This window comes from Rhinolophus sinicus, chromosome 14 (assembly GCF_057876585.1).
Source record: "Rhinolophus sinicus isolate RSI-liver-muscle chromosome 14, RSI-T2T, whole genome shotgun sequence".
Lineage (NCBI taxonomy): Eukaryota > Metazoa > Chordata > Mammalia > Chiroptera > Rhinolophidae > Rhinolophus > Rhinolophus sinicus.
In genome coordinates this window covers 82,957,404-82,973,261 of record NC_142514.1, presented here as the reverse complement: position 1 = coordinate 82,973,261, position 15,858 = coordinate 82,957,404, and the positions used below count along the sequence as shown (strand labels likewise).

The 15,858-nt window shown below is 39.8% G+C and overlaps 1 protein-coding gene across 9 annotated transcripts in view; it reads left to right on the top strand.

Moving 5' to 3' along the window:
• Positions 1–15,858, top strand: part of PHACTR1 (phosphatase and actin regulator 1) — a 503,450-nt gene that overhangs the window by 162,272 nt on the left and 325,320 nt on the right. The gene's annotated exons all lie outside the window — the stretch shown is intronic.

Here is a 15,858-nt window from a genome sequence, read left to right as displayed (position 1 = left end):
GCCTTATATACATAAAATTGCATGAGTAATAAACATCCAGCATAGAAGATTCCAAAAAAAAATGAAAGGAAATTAAAATAATCTAAAATGCCATCACACAGCGATTTCAATTAACATTTTAATATATATCTTCCATATTTTTGCATGTATGTTACAAAAGTAGAATCATAATATATATGCTGTTTTAAACTTTTAAAACTAAAACTTTAAAAATGTCATTGCCTCTTTCTTATTCGCTGCTACATTCCTAGAACAATATTTGGCACACAAGGGCTTCTCTAAAAGTAGTTGTTAAATAATTGAATGTGATTAAACAGTTTGCACAATTGCTTTTACTATCATAATATTCCACTCTTGGGCTATCCCATATTTATTTAACTAATCTACTCTCATCTGATAGTATGATTATTTTTATTTTTATTATTAACAAATCTATAATACACAAAGGTGATGGAGTTTTATGAGTCCTTTTTCTTTTATTTTTTATTAGCTTCAGGTGTACAAAGCAATGTAATAGTTAGACATCTACACCCCTCACGAAGTGATAACCACGCCTCCCCCAATCTACTACCGCTCTGACATTGTATATAATTGTTATAATTCCACCGACTCTGAGCACCTCTTGTAATTGCGGAAGTCAAACGTGACTTGTATTCATCTTTTGTTATTGGCATATATTGAGTATTATAATTTTAATACAGTTTTCCTTTCTTAAAATGTGTATATATTTCTTTGGCACCGTGTGTGTGTGTGTGTGTTTATATATTTATATATATTTATTTATTTAATTATAGTTGACATTCAATATTATTCTGCTTCAGCTTAAGATGTATAGCACAGTGGTCAGGCATCTACACAGTCTATGAAGCGATCCCCCTGATAAGTCCAGTGCCCATCTGGCACCTTACATGATCTTTACAACATTATTGACTATATTCCCTATACTGTATTTCATATCCCCGTGACTATATTATGACCACTAATTTGTACTTTCTAATCCCTTCACCTTCTCCCCCATTCCCAACCCCCCTCCCATCTAGCAACCATCTTTTTTTTTCTGTGTCTCTGAGTCTATTTCTGTTTTGTATGCTCATTTATTTTGTTCTTTAGAGTCCCCATACAAGTGAAATTAGTTGGTATTTTGTCTTTCTCTGTCTGACTTATTTCACTTAGCATTATATTCTCTAGGTTATGAGTTTTACAAGAGAGGGGCATAGTACAGGAGTCGGTCCCTCAGTCCACCTTGTAACTATGAGACCAGCAGCAATAATGGTGGTTGACAGCTTTCTAAATAAAATACAAGTTCTGATGCAGAAGATGGCTATGTTACTGCCAATTTTACCTGTCAAAATGAAACCAAAGTGACATCATCTTCCTCAGGACTCTAACCCACAATCCTCAATTCTGTCTGGAATTAGGGATGCCTGGGTTCCAGCCCCCAAAGAGTCTGGTCTCAGGTGGGTCTCACCCACTTGTATTTTCTAGAACTCCTGGGTAATAGAGAAACTCTAATTAAAATGGAGTTACCCACAGATTTCGTGTCAGGGAGACTTCATGAGTGACCCTAGTGAAGGGGCCCTCCTTGAGTATGAGACTCAAGATGAACACAGAAAACAACGGGCATCGTAGCTGCTTGGATACAACGCTGTAAGTTCTGTGTTCTCATGCTAATTGGAATGCCTCGGAGCTATTTTAGGCAAGTAATAATAGGATTCATGCAAGTAGAGTAAATATCTATTAGAGAGCTTGCCAATACCAAAATGACTTTATGTACATCAGGCATAACCCTTGTGTACACAAAGACAGACTGCATCTCTCTTATTGGAATGTAGTGAACCCATTAGCGGGCATTATCCTTGAGACTCAACATGACTATTAAAATAGACTTCAGTTGTAAGGTAGAAGGAAATGAACTTGGGAACTACATACATGTGTTGCCATTGGATGAGCACCAATTCGTAGTTTTATGAGGGAGTGTCTCCTCTCAATTTTTTTTAGAAATATAGACCACATATTCTTTTGATAATTCCCTTACCTGATTACATTTTACGTGAACAAGACTTTTAACCAACGCTTTCTGAACTGAGCATGTCCAGTCACTTACCCCGACCCGACCCCAAGGCACAATTAAACATGGGACCCAAATGCCAGACAGTCTCCTGGGACCAAAACGAGATAAGGGCATTGGATGTAGTCCCTGTTTCCCAGGAGATGCTAGTTAAAAATAAAAGTAAACAACAGAGAAAGTCTTCAGTGCCAAAAAAACAGTTCTAACCATACTTCTTCAGAGAATAAAGCATCTCAGTTTTAAAGCTCCAGAGAACTGAGTTTCTTATGTTTTTCTTCCCACGTAATTGATTTTGATCTGCTTAGTTATTTCTCATCTTTTAAGTATCACTCCTATATTTTTGGAGGGGTGGGAGTGTCTCTCTAGGGAACTGGAAAGGTCAGTTTTGTATCTATCTTCAATGTGTTGAGGGTAAATCTCCAAGTAGCCAAAAGTTCTACTGATGCCTTCTTGATGTTGAAATTTGAAGTTCCCAGTTGGCCTGCTTGAGCAGTTCTGTCACAGTGAATTCTACCTAAAACCTGTCACTTGGGTCAGAGGCAGATGTGGAAAATTTGAATTTAAATTCAAGTTCTCAAATTGAGAATGTCACAAACATTCTTCTTAAAGAGGCCATTTCTGAAAACAGCACCTTACTGAGCTGCGTAATCAATGAGAGCCCTCGCCAGCCTTGGTTTCCGTGTCCCTTCATTCGGTAGTGGACACGGAAACTATTTCACAACCTCTCCTACTACCTTCTACTAGAATATTTCCATTAGCATTACACATGCTCAATCCCTCCCATGCTAAAAAGTAAAGCCCCCTTCAATCCCACATCCTTTTATTATTGCCATAGCCTATCATCCTAACTCCACCTACCCCAACACACACACACACACACACACACACACACACACACACACACACACCTCCTAGTAATTTATAGTGTCCACCTTCACTTATATCTTCAATCTGGCTTCAGCCTCTATCACTTCATTAAATCCTCTCCACCCAAAATGACCCATTATGTCTTTGTTCTCCAATATAACAGGCACTTTGTGGTCTTTACCTTACTTGACTTTCCAGGCACCGTTTAGCACTGTGGGCCACTCTGTCCTTGACACACCATTTCCTAGACTTCAGGCCACCATATTCTCTCATATTCTGTTGGAATATTTTTCCTACTTCTCTGGCCATTGCTGGGGTCCTTTTTGACTCCTATTCCTCCTCAGTTTCCCTGAGTCTTGTGGTTGCACACTGTCCTGGCCTCTTCCCTTATCACTTCTCTCTGTGGTTTCTCGGGATGTATTCACTTTCCCGCATCCAAACACCAGCTGTGAGCTGATGACTTTAAGAACTCCATTTCAACTCTGATTGCTCTCCCGAGCCCTAAAACCATGTATCCATCAGATGCCACAATCACAGCATGTCTCTGTATTGCCTGTCTCAGTGAGTGGCAACCCCAAGAGCCCATTTTGCAAACCAGAAACCTGATGACTAAACCGCCATATCCGGTCAAGTCTACTTCCTAAATGTCTCAGACACATCACCTCTTTCCATTTTAGCTACTGTCTTAATCCATTCAGACCACTGTCACAGAACACCAAGACTGGTGTCCTGTAAAGCAACAGAAGTGTATTTCTCACAGTTTTGGAGTCTGGCAAGTCCAAGATCAAGGTGCTGGCAGATTCCACGTCTGGTGAGAGCCTGCTTCCAGGTTCATAGATGGCCTTCCTTTCACTATAACCTCACATGATAGAAAGGAATGAGAGCGCTCTTGGGGGTCCCTTTTATAAAGGCACTAACTCCATTCATAAGGGCTCCCCCCTCATGACCCGATCACCCCTCACAGGCCTTACCTCCAAACACCATGAGACTGGGGATTAGGTTTCAACATATGAAGGGGGGTGGGGGAAGAGACGAACATTGAGTCTATAGCAGCTATTTCCACGTTAATCTAGGCAGCCCGCATCTCATGCTGGGATCATGGAAGCCACCTCCGGACGGCATACTGCTTCTGTAATTTCCAATGCAGTCTCCACACTGCAGCCAGAACACTCTCTCAACGCTGCAATCTGTCCTAGTTACCAGGACCTCCGATTGCTTTTTGAATACAAGCCCCTTGGCATATGCCCTTGAGGTTCTCTCTGACCTCCCACCTACTTGTCTTTTCAGCCTTTGATGTTAACCAGCTCAGCCACACCGCACTTGCACAGGACTGAGGTGCTAGCGTACCATGTCTCACCCCAAGCTCTCTGCATATGCTCTTCCCTGGGCCTGAACCCCCCCCCCCCCAGCAGAGCTCCCCATCGCACTCCACTGCTTTACCTAGGTATCGGCTACGTAACCTCACATACAGCCTCCTCAGTAAACCTCCCTTAGTCCCCGAGGCTGCGATGCTGGCCCGTGTCCACCCAGAGCAGGTGTGTATACTTCTATCACGTCACTTATTACACTGGATCGAAACAGCCTGTTTGTGTCTTCTCACTTTAAGAAGACTACAAACTCCATGAAGGTAGAGTCTGAATCTAACTCATCATATGTCCGCAAAGTCTGTCGCTTGCCTGACATACAGTAAGTGATCGATACAAATCAATGGTTGTACTTTCCTAGTACATGGATGGTATGAACTATAGTGAGAAACAATCATTTTAAAGGCATTAAAGTAATAAAAGCACACCTAGAAGAAAGAGGACAAATCAGCCCTTTACCTGATAACCTAGTTAATATAATTTTAGTCATGTTTGTATGTCATTAACTATTAAAATAGCCCAACTAACATGGTCCGTTTAATTTGTCCAAGTGAATGAAATTACAATTAGAAGTACGTCTCTATGTAGAGACTTGCAAGTGCTGATAAAATTCTGACACTAAAGTAATTAAGTAGCTCCGTGACAGGGGCAAGCTGACATTTTCCAGAGATCGACGTGAGTTTGCCTGCGCCCTCTGCTGGACTGACGGAGAATAGCTTCAGTGTGAAAGACTCCTTCAGAAGGATTGTTTAGGATCAACCTAACAGTATGTTTCGAGGTTCAGATCAACTCAGACTTTGTAGATGAGAATGAGTAGTTGAAAACCCGGGAGGAAGGTCTGTGCTATTACCTTTGGTAATGAAACCGATGCTCTGCAGCGTCGTGCGAGCTCATTTTGTAGGAGTCCCAGGCTCCCCTGTCTGCCCTGGGCCTTGTATCCCTCCAGCTGAGAGGTATGGGCTTCCGGGTGACAACATGGGGCTCTGGCCTCTGGGCACACGCTGCGCCCCCTTCCACCACCGGCGGCCCCTGCCCCGCCAGCCAGAAAGCCAAGTCAGGGGACTGCCTCTGCCCAGCTGACCCCCTTTAAGGCCTAATTGTCAGATTTAACAAATATTCGGTTGGTGCAAAAGTAATCGCGGTTTTTGCAATTATATTCAACCTTTTAAACCGCAGTTACTTTTGCACCAACTTATACTTGGCAAATACTTTATCTGGAAACACTGTCTCTGACATACCCAGCTCTACCACCTCTTGGCCTCCTGATGCCACCTTGCTTCACTTTTACAACCCACTTGATTTTTTCTCTTAAGGTTCATTAGTCTCTTAAATTAGTTGAACTTAAAATTTTTATTTTCTTTATTATTTTTTACTTGTCTTAATCCCTTCCTCATTCTTTGTATTTAGTTCATTATTTTACTTTCCATAAATTGTTTTCGACTACTCATTTTTTTCCCTAAGCTGATAATTTTACATAGTGACCCATTATTTTAGCTTTAGTTTCACTCCGTTTCATCTTTACACTGAGAGGTTTTCAAGCTTTAAATTTCCTGATCTCTTAAATAATTTGCCCTTCCACATTGTCTTTGCTTATTTTAATATTTGATCAATGTTTTCTGTTGAATCCCAGTTTCAGTGTTTGACTCTGTATATGAATTATTTCGTGCCTCGTTTTTACTTTACTTTTCACTAGTCATTCCTAATTCTTGTGTGTATGTGTTTCATTTTTAAACATTTTACGTAATGTGTAAGCCTCTTTTGCTTTATTTTTCTTACACTGTTCTGACAAGTATTATCTTTTATTTTATTTTTAAATTGTTATTTTTTCCTCTTGTTTTACAAAAAGCAGTTTGAGAAACATGCTGATAAAGGCAACAACGGGAAAGACGACATGCGCTCTGACGGATCACACGCTGCTTGTTCTTTCCTAGAGCGGGGGGTGGGGCAGGCAGGAGCTCGTGCCAGCTGCTCTTCTTCACTTAGTTTCTTAGTGAGCATAGAAGTAAAGAACGCTGTCAGGAAGTGAGGCAAGAATGGGATCTTGGAAACCCTGACTCTCAGTTGGGCTGCTGGCTAATGAGGATTCTGTTTTCTGCTTTTCAGAGTAATTTTGCAACAGTATCTATACATCCATACCAAAAACATTATCAAAGATAATTTTTAGTATAGATAACTGCTTCTTGGTCTTTATAGGAAATGAAGAAAGTTGAGGAGAACTACAAACAAGAGACAAGACGCCTCTTATAATTCTCCCCCAAAGATGGTAACATGTTAAAACAAACAACAACAACAAAACAAACAAAAAAAAACAGCTATTGCAATGTAGGGAAGGGAGGGATGGAGGGAATGAAAAAAACAAAAATGAAATTTCGTTTTTTATATCAACCTTCTCATGGTACAACCTAAGCGGGAAACAAGAGTCGGCACCTTAGATAGACTCACGTCCCTGGAAATTAAATTCCAGTGCCTGTGCTTGAATTCAGTGGTTATCAACAAGGAGTGGGCAGGGGGCATTTTGCCCCCCAGGGGCATTTTGCCCCCCAGGGGCATTGAGCCATGTCTGGAGATATTTTTGGTTGTCACAACCTGTATGTGTGTGGTGGGAGGAGGGGCTGCTACTGGCATCTAGTGGGTAGAAGCCAGGGATGCTGCTAAACAGCCTGCAATGCACAGGACGGCCCCAAACACAACAAAAATTACCCAGCCCAAAACGTTAGTAGAGCTGAGGTTGAGAAACCTTGCTATAACGACAGTTTTCCTAACAACATTGCTCTCACCTTACAGGACTTCTGTTCACTCCCACTTGATGACCATTTCCCCTCAAAAAATGATGGAGCGGAACACAGTATCAACTCCATCAAACAACCATGCCCCAACTGTCCCAGTCCATCTCTTATTTCTCTACAAATTATTTCTCCACAAATCTTTCCCAGGCTGAGGTGCTTAGACCTCAATTTTCTTTTCCCAGCATCTTTTTCTTTTTCTTCAGCCATTGTTCAATGAACTAGCTCTCACTGAGAAGGCCTATCTGGCCTGGGGAACATGCAGCTTCTCTCACTACACAGATGCACTCTCCGTGCTTTGACTAGAGCCAAATAAACCTGCACAGCTCATTTCCACAAGTCACTAACCAGCAGCCTAGCCCCCAGAGAACAGCCAACTTCCTAAGGACAATGGCTCCATTTTTCCAGACCCAGTAGATTCCCTGTGACTACGTTCCTCCACAAGCTCTGGATAACCCCAATAGCTCGTACCCATTCAGCTTACAGGTTTGAGGCAAAGGGGGTCTGAGGAGCTATGGACTAAGGGAAGCCGATGTCTACATGGCGGGAGATTGAGTGCGCTGGTGAAGAACCTGGGTTCCGGAGGCAGAACACATATATTCCGCCCCCAGCTCTCCATCAAGTTCCATAACCCCTCTGTGGCTCAGTTTCCTTACATGTAAAGTGGGGATATCTTAAAGGGTTGTTGTGAGAATCAAATGAGTGAGGACAAGGAAAGCACTTAGAACAGTGCCAGGCACAACGACGGCCTGGTAAAAGTAGATTCTACCAGACGGGAGACGTGAATCTTGGCAGTGAATCAATAGCCGAGAACTTGTGAATGATCTTGTTGCTAATACTGCCCTTACATAGCATTATTACAAATGTATCAACCCGATGGTCAGCATGACCGAAGGTTACCTCTCTCCAAGGTTAAGTGGAAACGAGTTTCACTTCCTTACAAGGGCAGTGGGACTGGTCCTACTTCTCCTTGGTTTTGTTTCCTCTTTGCTATTTTGAATGTGCACACCCAGTACCATTCTCCAAGCTACTGGGCCCCTCCTTGCCCCAGGGGAGTTCCTGGCCTTCCCCCTTATAACTCAGGGCATAATTACTAAACACAAGTAAAATGGGATTTTAATTATTCTATTAAAGGTAAGAAATATGGCTGTATCCTTGAGGTTATATAAAACAAAATAGTTTTAAATCATTAGCCGTAGTTACATTTTTCCACCAGCTGAGTTTTAAAATATGTGAAAAAGCTTGAGATAAGTTAAGAGAGATTTCAGCCTATTCACATTGCTAAACAGTTCTAAATAAGTCAAGAATTCAGTTGTAATATCTATTGTTTTTGGTTTCATCTTCTTTCCTGATAATAACACGTTTTATACTTTAACATTTTTTTAAGGTGGTAACTGCCTTAAAACTTTTTTTTTAAATCCTGTTTTTTTAACCTTCAAAAATATTTGTAATGGAAAAATTGCTGATTACTTTAACAGAATCCCTACATCCATTTTAAAATTTAGGGGATAATCAAGCTATGCTTTTTCATATCCCTAGCACATAATACAGCATCTGGAACAGAGAAGACATTTATGTTTGTTCAATAAATAAAATATACATATGAATTAGCAAATGAACTATAAAAGCCATAGCTAGGATTTTATTTTGTTGGTTTTGGTTATTTTTTTATTGTTGTTGTTTTTGTTTTTTAACTAGCTTCTTTTATAGAAACTAATCATAACAATAGTTTCCCAGGTATGAGTCATTAAACATGAAACTTTTTCATCTTTATTTTCCTGACACCTCTTTGACACGGAGAAGGTAAATGGCTCATTGCCTACAGGGTAAACCAATAACACACTGATACTGACCAGTTCTCAGTGTAGCATAATCAGAATCTCTTCCAACCAGCTTGATTTAGTGTTAGACAAAGAGCATGGCCTGGCTTCTGAAAAAGGTGGACCCCAGTCCAGGCTCTGATGCTTCTTAATCTCTTGAGCTTTTATTTCCTTACGTATAAAAAGGAACAATTGAGATTTTGTCGAGATGATGTATGTAAAGTGCCTGGTATTCAATGAGTACTCCGTACACAGGTCATTTATTAGACCATGGATTCAATCCCCTCCATAGAAATAGCAGGAAAGACAGAGGAAACCAGATGGGACATGCTAAAGAGCGGATCAATCCATTTATTTAGTTAGCAATATCTAATCAATTTATTTAGCAATATGTGATAGCAAAAGACAAAGGCAATTAATAGAATGTGTTAATGACAGAAAGTAAAGGTGGTTAAGACTAAACTATATACATTGATAACAATGTCATGTCAAAGGAGTACACATACATATAAGTTTGAGATCCCAACATATGTTTACTATTGATCAAAAATCACTTGGCTAAATACACAAATAACATCAGTAAGAAGTATCCAAAAGCAGTAATAAGCTCTATAAGACAGTAACTGTTACAGTAGATGCCAAAAGCTCACCAAACTAGAGGAGAACAGCACTGAAAAAGTCATAAATCAAAACCTTGCCAGGTCTGTAGCTGAGAGAAACTCAGGTGTCTCCCATAGTGGGGCTTGCTAGTTCCCAAGAATGCTGCTGTTGTTGGCGTTGTTGTTGTTAGAAGTCAAGGCGTCTTCTGATGCTATAAGCTGCAAGCTGCATATAAGTTTTTAAGATGCTCACAAGTTCTCAAGAATGTTGCTGCTGTTGCCATGGTTGTTGTGGTTGTCGTTGCTGGAAGTTAAGGCACCTTTTGATGCTGGAAGCTGCATGTAAGCTTCTAAAATGTTAACAGTTTTCAAGAAGGCTATCCATGGGGAACAACAGTGGAGAGGTCAGGAACCAGCCAGACCTCACCAGGTCTGCGGCTGGAAATCAGGATGTCGCCGGGTGTTGTAAGCTGCATGTTGCTGGAAGTTTCCAGAATGTTAAAATGATGAAGAATCACCAATGACAAATGACCAAATGATGAAAATTACACTGCAACTGAGGTTTGTCTTATATATACTTTTAAAAATGTACCTTAGAGCCAAGCTCTTTGTTCCCACTTACCCGTCCAGGAATGGCCAGTTCCAGGAGGGTCCGGCAGTTACTGTGATAAAAATTCTGTTTATCAGGCTGAAAGGCTAGTTCATCCAGACAAGTAACACCTACTTTTCCTGCTTGGGACCATCAGCCCCAGGCCTTCCAAAGCCTGGCAACGTACTTGTCAAGTCATCCTGATATAACTTAGCTATTTCTTCACTTCATCTGCTGATGTGGGCAAAACAGACAGAACAAAGAGGGAATTCTCTCAACCCCTGATCAAGAATTCCTTTAACCCTAAGCTAACCATCACCTCACAGCACAGACAGAAAAACAACCTCATCTTATGTCTCTCCTGCTTGGGAGAATGAGACCAAAAGGGGAATTTACTCAACCCCTGATCACAGCACAGAAACCACCTCACATACAGGAATAGATCAAAGCTAATAGACAAAAGCTCACATCAACCAATGAAGGCAAATTTTTTTAACTTAACATCTTCCCTGACAAAAAAAAACAATGGAGTCGCATCAGCCAAGGAAGGCAAATTTTCTTAACATCTTCCCTACATGATGGTATGGGGTGCACCTCCATAGAAATAGCAGGAAAGACAGAGGAAACCAGACTTGATGGTAGGGGGTGCTCCAACCCATTAGCTAATTTGGTGTTTCTCAACCCTTGGCTAAATATTAACATGACCCGCTGAACTTTTAAAATATTCTTATGCCTGGTACCCACCCCGAAGGGAGCCTGATTTAAATGGGAGCAAAGCATCTGTGTTTCTAAAGTTTCCCCAGGGGACTCTAATGACCATTCAGGGCTGAGAACTACGGAACTAACAGGTGTGCAAGACCCAGTGTCCTCACACTCTATTAAGTCACCAGTTTAATAGTAAACAACCATTGAAGCCCATTTTCATGATGAGACCCATATGAATGTATGTTCTTGTTCTGAAACTCAGTTTCATTTAGCAAGTTGGGTGTCTTTTAAGGTCTTCACTGCTGATTCTAGAGCCCCCCCTCCTCCCACAGCACAGTGTCTAATCAGCATTCACGTATTCATTTAAACACATAATTTATTGAAGTCCACTATGTGCCTGGAACTGTGCTGTCCTTCTGGGATCCAGAACTGAGTCTGATACAATCTTTGCTTCATGTTACTCCCAGTCTAGTGGAGGAAAGAAATGACAATTCAAGTGACATGTGTCACTACATAGGTATGCACTAGACAAGTGTCACTAACGCAGACTCAGAAGAGAAAGGACCTGAGAACACATCCAGAGAAGGTGGTGATAAGGGTGACTAGGAATAAACTGAGCAGAGAAGTCCCAAGACATAATGTTGGTGGCACAGGTGGGGAGGAGAGTTTGCCAATTTCATACAACAACCATAAATTAATATTGCTTTATCTTAAAATTGTTACTGTAAGCCTGTAGGTACCTACTGTACATTTGAGATAGTACATATTGGGATAATATGAGTTTAGAATATCCCTACAATGTAACATCCCATTAATTAAATTCCCTGGGAAATATGTGTGACAATATCCTGACATGGTATGTTAAAGGAGTTGAATAAATGACTCCTGATATTGTTTCTAACTTTTTTCTTAAATTCTGAAACACAGTGCAATGATTTTGCAAGTTTCCTTTTTCCCACTTTATTCCTGCTCTTCTGTTTATCTAATAGACTGATTAAGACAGATCTCGTGTGCCTGTCATTGTTTATATATGAGATAGAAGAGTGAAACCATTAGTTGTGTTGTGAGTGTAAAATTAATTCCCAGATAGTTGGTCTGTTAACAGCTCTGTTTTTAACCATTTAGTCAGAATTATTAAAAATATGTTACTTATGTTCAGTGGTATTCAACCATAGATTATTGAATTTAAGAATTGGGAGGGACATTAAAGCATTGCAAAATTGATACTTCACTTAAAATACACATATACATAAATTCTGTGTTTCCATGTTCTCCTTTCCTATTATCATAGAGTTAAGCTATTCAGGCATCAACCTTTTCCCCTTTCAAAAACCTCAGGTTTAAAGATGCTTTCAGATCTTTAAATGAAAAGTGCTATTGATAATAAAGTACAATATTTCGTTTTCTCAAATAATCTGTATGTCATAGCTTTGAGAGCTAAAAAACACAGTTCAATGCAAGGTGTATAATTAGTCAGTAATCTTTCCTTTGAAATCCAAACTTAACTTATAAAAAGGGAGAATTTATTGGTTCAGTGGAGGATGAATGCAGACCCTCATCTGATGTCATTAAGACTCTCACTGCATCTCTTCATCTCTCAGTTTTGTTGCCTTCATTCTCTGGTAGGTTCTTTTTATAAGGAGGGAATACTGAGCCCTGACTGGTCCAAGATCCCAAGATGAATACAGTTCATGGTCTCTGAAAGGGAAACTCTCCTTCTCAGTGAACCTTTCAAGTCCCCAAAAGAACTCTGGTTGGTCCTGTTGGATCATATGCCCAATATGGACCAATCACTGTGTCTAGAAAAATGAGGTTTTTCTGATTGACACTTGGCTCCACCATTGTGGTGAGACAGCACCCTTGATGGACAGCCCCACCAGAACCACAAGGAGGAGGAAAGAGTAGTTCCCATGAGAAAGGAATTGGAGGCAGGCAAATTAAGAGGTGACCATTACTTGTAGCCATCTTATTATAGCAATAGTTTTCTCTTGTTTCTCCTTCAAAATGTTAACATTTCTACTAAGTAAAAAATAAAGACCTAATAGAAAAATTTACATTATACAGTTGGCACTTCTTCCCTTTTAAAAATCCTTTAAGCTACTGACACATTTACCTTCAGTGAACCATAGGCTTTTTATAACATGATAAAATTCTCTTAGGTTACTAAATTGCCTATGGAAATTCTTAGTTAGTAATTCATACAACTGGTGGATTAAAAAAAAAAAGAATTACGTTTTATAAAATAAAAATGAATTAACCAAACCTAATTATCTCAAGTTCTTCATTTTCCCAGAGAAGCAGATAGGGGTTGGGGAAGGAGAAGATAAGGTTGAAAATTATAAGCAATTTCATTTCTGTGCTCTCCATTTGTGCTTCTCTGAAAAGTTGTTAGTGTTTTGTATTTCTACAAAGTGATTGTCGTTTGGAAGGCATTGGAACTTGGCACTTGGATAAAATCTAACAGGATAGAATTACCTAGGGGAGGTCACGTTGGTCTAAGGTTTGTCCTCAGGTTTGAAGGTCCAGAAATTTAATGTTTTTCTCCAACACACTCAAGCATTATGAGTATCTGTAAGTCTGCCCAATACCAAACTCACAGAAGAAACCAGAAAATCTTCTTGTAGCCTGACTTCACTTATATTTCCATAGTGACCAACCCCTCCTAATTCTGTGTTCTTAATACCTGCCCATCCCCCCATTCTCAACCTCTCTTTTTTTTCCCCTCTGCCTCTACTATAAGCAAACCCTTATAATTTCTAACCTAGACTATTGTTCTACACTTCTGATCTCCTGACTCAATCCTTCCCCTTTGTTTAATCCATTCTTCACTCAGAAGTCAATGTGCACATTCAAACTGTAAATTTAGAATGAACTTCCCAGCCTGGAACACTGGGACAGAGTACGTAGGTCCTCAATTAATATTTGAAATGGTAGTTAAAGAGAGGGAAGAGTCAGTGGCTTCTCTCCCTCAGAGGAAATTTCTAGGAAAAGCCAGATGTTAACCTCAAAGGTGCTTGGAGAACATGAAATACCAGCAAGAGTTATTACTAAGATAATCTTACTGACTAGTGGTGTTAAGCCACGCCAGTCTGATGCACTTATGTTCTCTTTATGGGTAGATTGGCTCCTTAGGCCAGCTGGTCAGAGAATCCTCTCCTTGAGACTTCAAGGAAAAAAATTCTCAATTTCTCTTTTTCTTAATCCCATTTTGTAAGTTTCCCACGTACCATATCCCTTCTGCTGGTGTATTCTTTCTTTAGAAAGTGTACTGTGTCTGGAGTCTGCTACATCAGCCATGCATAAATATTTATTGATGATATAATGAAGAAGGAAGTACGAGCAACTACAACTCACTGGGTGAGAAAATATATTTACTGTAATACATAGAACCATACAGAAATTAGGTACCAAGGGAAAAAGGCTTCACATTTCAAATATCTACCAAAATAAGAGCTGTCCTAACCCATCTTGCTTGTGGCTCCCAAAGATAAGCCTTTAACTACAGTTACTTCCATAGAAGTTTCTGTGGAGTGGTTTCCCTTAACACTAGGTAGACATCTCTGGCTGGTGGGACTGTGGTCAGACTGATAAGTGCCAACACATGGTACAAAGGGGCCATGCGTTCCTAGGTGTGAACAGGTATAAAATGAATATGAAATGCCACCACCTGGCTGGGTGCCTACTTCGTGACTTGGCAGATTCAGTATCTTGAGAGGTGTTTTTCCCAGTATGGTGGTAGTATATTTTCAGACTGACTAGAAGAATGGGCAAACACTATTACTGCTATGTTCAACCATGCAACAAACTTCATTCAGAAAGTGAGTTTCTCTGCCCTGTGCCTAATTTGAAGGACTTTGCCTAATTTGCAGCCAATATGAATTTTCAGGCACATCGAATTTCAAATAGCCATAACCATCTTTAAGAGGATACTTTAAAACTAATGTGAGTCAAATTTCCGCTGGGGCTTTATTTATAATAGATAGTAGAAAATTGTACTTATGAGATTGTATAATACAAAGGAGCCTAATTTGGGGCTGTGCAAGGTTTGGCAGCTGCAGTAAAACCAGAGTTTTTAAAGAGGAAAAATGATCAATTAACTTTGCACTACCATAATGGTCCAGCATCTCAGTTTCACGATAATAATTGTATCCATCCCATATTACTGTAGAAAATAAAAAGCAGCATAAAATGATGTAATATATGAAATCTTAATCGTGATGGAACTGTAATGGAGTAGTTTAAAACTTCACATAGGAATTCTCATTTCTCAAAATGTACAGCTAATTCTTAGAAAAAACAAAAAGCCTCAATCAAACATTTGAATGAAATCAAACTACTAATTGGAAATATAAACCGTAACAACAATCTTAATGCCACCTTAGGATTAAATTGTTAAGTGGAAACTTTATTTTCAGTTCCAACATCAAGCATTATTAGGACACACCCCACTAAACATGAAACATCATTTGCAAAAATCAGAATCTTAAATGTTAAAGTATGTCACAGACCTTTCTGGAACTACATCAGTAATTATCCTGATAAAACAAGTGTTGATACCTTTAATATTCAATAATTAGGATCAGGCATGTGAGGGTAATGATATAGACAAATCTTGGTCCTGACAATTTCATTTATAGATTTATTTTCTTTGAGATATAGAGAGCTAAGGTAATGAAACATCAGTGTCATGTTTTCATTATATCACCAAATATAAAGATAACCAGGTACGTTTGAATAATTCGTACAAAATTTCCAGCTGATCCTAAATACTTCAGTTATCAGATACTCACTACCTGTCTTAAGAAGCAACTGTTTCTCTCTCTCTCTCTTTCTCTCTCTCTCTCTCTCTCTCTCTCTCTCTCTCTCTCTCTCTCTCTCTCTCTCTCGATTTTATTGGGGAAGGGGAATAGGACTTTATTGGGGAACAGTGTGTACTTCCAGGACTTTTTTCCAAGTCAAGTTGTTGTCCTTTCAATCTTAGTTGTGGAGGGTGCCGTTCAGCTGCAAGTTGTTGTCCTTTCGGTCTTAGTTGTGGAGGGCACAGCTCAGCTCCAGGTCCAGTT